The sequence below is a fragment of the Coregonus lavaretus genome, assembly GCF_964263955.1.
Source record: "Coregonus lavaretus genome assembly, chromosome: 8".
Classification (NCBI taxonomy): Eukaryota; Metazoa; Chordata; class Actinopteri; order Salmoniformes; family Salmonidae; genus Coregonus; species Coregonus lavaretus.
This window is the reverse complement of record NC_139995.1, coordinates 36645220-36648795: the sequence shown is the minus strand read 5'-3', so window position 1 is coordinate 36648795 and position 3576 is coordinate 36645220. Positions and strand designations below refer to the sequence as shown.

The following is a 3576-nucleotide window of genomic DNA, read 5'->3' as shown; positions in this document are numbered from 1 at the left end:
TCATGCCTCCAGTTTCTTCTTCATGGCCAGCTTGTAGAGGATCTGGTAGCCATCGTCCCAGGCGTAGATCGGCTGCTCCAGCAGGTTGTACTTGAGGCTGGAGTGAGCGCCGTAGCGCTTGGGAAAGTACACTAGCGGTGCGTCGTCGTTGGTCACCATATCACTGACGTCAAAAACGCACAAGCGCTTTTCAGCGCAGTGTTGTAGACCACGTACACCGTGCCGCAGATGATGAAGGCAACCTCGGTGTTCTCCCTCGGGCACGACGTGTCCCACATCTGTTCGATGTCCAGCGTGTTGGCGTCCATTTTGGCCAGAGAGATGTGCCTCTCAGTCTCCTTTGTGGCGTAGATGGCCCAGAGGCCCTCCTTGTCTGCCGCCAGGACAATGACCGTCTCTGGGGTTAGGCCATAGATGGGGACGTGGTCCTGGACAGGGAACACGGCGCTGTCCGCCACTGAGCCGTTCCGCATGTCGTACTTGATCAGCCGCAGCTCCTTGCCCTCCTTCACGTAGTACGAGGGGTTGTTGTAGACGGTGTGGCCGCTGCCTCGCCAAGGGAATGGCAGCTTCATGGTCTTGCCCATGGATGTGCCCAAGGAGACGATGAAGTCCCTGACGGAGCCAAACTCATAGATGGTGTCCTCATCTGTGCCGTTGAAGACATAGACCTTGCCCGAGCTGCTACCCACATCTTTGGTCCACATGCCCTTTGGGCCTCTAACTCACTTCAAAATCTTCATGGCTTTGATGCTGGATATCATGTCCCTGCAGTCTGGGAGAGGAGAAGAGAGGTACATGACCCTTCCTGGTCCCACTTTAAATTTAGTTGGGCTAAAATCATGTTTTTTACATGGTAGTTAACATTACACAGCAGGTTCAGTGTAATTACAATGTACACATTGTTACAGTCGAACTGTGATATCTGTTATACCAATATCATAAGACAAACTACAACATACCATATTGATAAAGCAACCAGAAGTGATACTAAGGGACTAGGTAAAGTTCAAGGGATAGTTCCATTTAAAAAAAATAGTTTTAGCTTATTTTCACTCCTCAGGCTTTTACATGATCTGAAGTATGTTTCAGATGTTCAACCTGATTGTGTCAGAAGAAAATGCCCCCCTAGTAGGCAACAGCACTCAGCTGATTTAATTACTGGGGAAATTAAAAAACAATTTAATTACAAGTGTGTGGCTACATTTATAAGGATCATAGGCAATTAAATCTGATGAGTCACTGCATATTAATTTTTGCTCTAGTGCAACTGAAAGCAGATATTACAATTAAAGTGGTGCATAATTTAGAGAATAATATTTGAATCAGCATCGCATTTTCAGTCAGTCCTTCATCTATGTGCTTCATCAGCATGCTCTCATACAGTATCTCAGTGCAGTCCACCCACTTCCTGTACTTCAACAACCAAGTGTAAACAGTTTCCTGAATACCTGCTCTAGGTTTATAATTATGCCTGCCAAGAAAACCAGATGGTGTTCTCTATGTTATCAACCCTAACCTTAATGTTTTAGAGTAGAACGAAAAGTGTTAAGCACAACATTGAATGAAATCCACTTAAATTATTTAATAAGAGCCTCTGAGAGAAGAATCCTGATATGAGGGTAGATTGATTTTCTAACTTAGTTACATGACAGTACAGCAGCTAAGACACTTGGCCTGCTTACATGTTTATCAACATCTCATACCTGTGGCCCACTATATCTCCTCTCATCATGTAGAAGAAGACTTGTTAAGGAACCAAGGTCTCGCATTACCCCTACTGCTGAGTTTACGTCATATGTTTGTCCTTTCAGTAGGCCTATGCCAGGCATATTCAAATATGGACCTCGAAGCCAGTTCCACTGCTGATTTCTATTGATTCATTCTTCCCCTCTAGGGATTTAGACCTGGGACACCAGGTGGGTGCAATTAATTACCAGGCTTGCTATGATCCTCTTAGTAAGTAATCATGTGTCTTTGTCCCCTCAGTATGTCACCACGTCTGCCACCATGTCTGCCACATCTCACCTGTGGCCTTGTCGTACTTGGCCTTGTTCTTCTCCTTCACCACGGTCACCTGTTGTTCCACTAACTTGTCATCCACGTCCACGCAGGGCTGCGCCCCATTCTGTGTCTCAAGGTAGTCCATCTCGCGGTCCACGCGCGTCCCCCACACTGTCCAGGTCCGTCCTCAGGGTCTCCTTGTCTTTGTCCAGGGTCTCAATCTGGGCAACCATCTGCTGGTTGAACTCCCGCAGCTCTGTGGCATAGCGGTTGGTCTGCTCGTGCCATACCGAGATACCATCCTGGTGGGAGAGGTGAGAGGTGGCAGGTAGCTTAGTGGTTAAGAGTGTTGTGCCAGTAACCGAAAGGTCGCTGGTTCTAATCCCCGAGCCGACTAGGTGAAAAATCTGTCGATGTGACCTTGAGCAAGGCACTTAACCCTAATTGCTCCTGTAAGTCGCTCTGGATAAGAGTGTCTGCTAAATGACAAAAAGAAAAAAAAAAGAAGACAGTTAGAGCAAGTAGTTCTGGAGGCATATGGGTGTTGTCCCTATTTCACAGGATGAATTAAAACCCTGTTCCCTGGGGCCACTGCCACAGTCATCACCAATGGTATGGCTTCTAAAGAACCAATAGTATGGTTCTTTAGTATGGTTCCAATAGTATGGTTCTCTACCTGGCGCTTGCAACACCAGGTAGAGCCTGGCGTTGCAAGCGCCATGCTCTACCAACTGAGCTACAGTGGACTTACCTCGATGTCTAGCAGACGCTGCTCCAGGTAGTCCATCAGGGCTTGTTGCTGGGCGTCAGCCAGACAGGTCAAGGTGACAAGGATGAGAAAAGCCCTCATTTTATGGTAAAGTGTTGTCCACTGATTGCTAAATACCACATTAGGGATGTTTATAGGTTACTTTAGGTTTGTTTTTATTAGTTTTCTATGTTTTGTAGAGACTGAAATACATTGAAACGTATGCTTGATGACTCGTATCACACTAAAATGCAATGTTTAGACAAGTTAAAGCAAAATATTGTTTGCATAGTTGTCACTCTTGATTAGAAATTGTCACTCTTGATTAAAAACTAGTTTTTCACTCCTGTTAGTATTTGATTTAGTTTAATGTTTTTCAAAGTAAACTCTTAAGCATTGATGGGAAGCAAATGCTGACGCAACGCTGAGAGTGGAGGAAAACCTTTTTGCCAAATAGAAGATCCATTCTCCCCTCATGTTTTTATTGGAACACTAACGTTCTCTTACATAACCAACATTCAACTAGCTCAGGCTTAACATTGTCATTTTTTCCCCTTTCCTTTTCCTTTAACATAGTATTATATCATCAGTTTGTTCTATAACTGTTCATGTGATGATTTACATTTCTGACAGAGACCATTGTTCATGTTCACACACTACTATCAGTCAAAAGGAGAAGTTGTTGGTTAAAGGAAACTGTCATTCCACGTATGGTTTTCACAGCCTATGAGCATATCAAGTTCTCATCAAGTTCACATTAGAGTAAGTTGTATCTATAATATGACTCATCTGATGACACGTCTGATTTATTAATGTACACGGTC

At 44.5% G+C, this 3576-nt stretch overlaps 1 pseudogene across 1 annotated transcript; it reads right to left on the bottom strand.

Moving 5' to 3' along the window:
- On the bottom strand, positions 1-2854 carry LOC311134033 (olfactomedin-like protein 3A; annotated as a pseudogene). The gene is made up of 3 exons: positions 2756-2854; positions 2029-2306; positions 1-775 (listed from the first exon to the last, which is right to left on the bottom strand). The product of its transcript is annotated as an olfactomedin-like protein 3A (transcript).
- Positions 2855-3576: the final 722 nt, after the last annotated feature.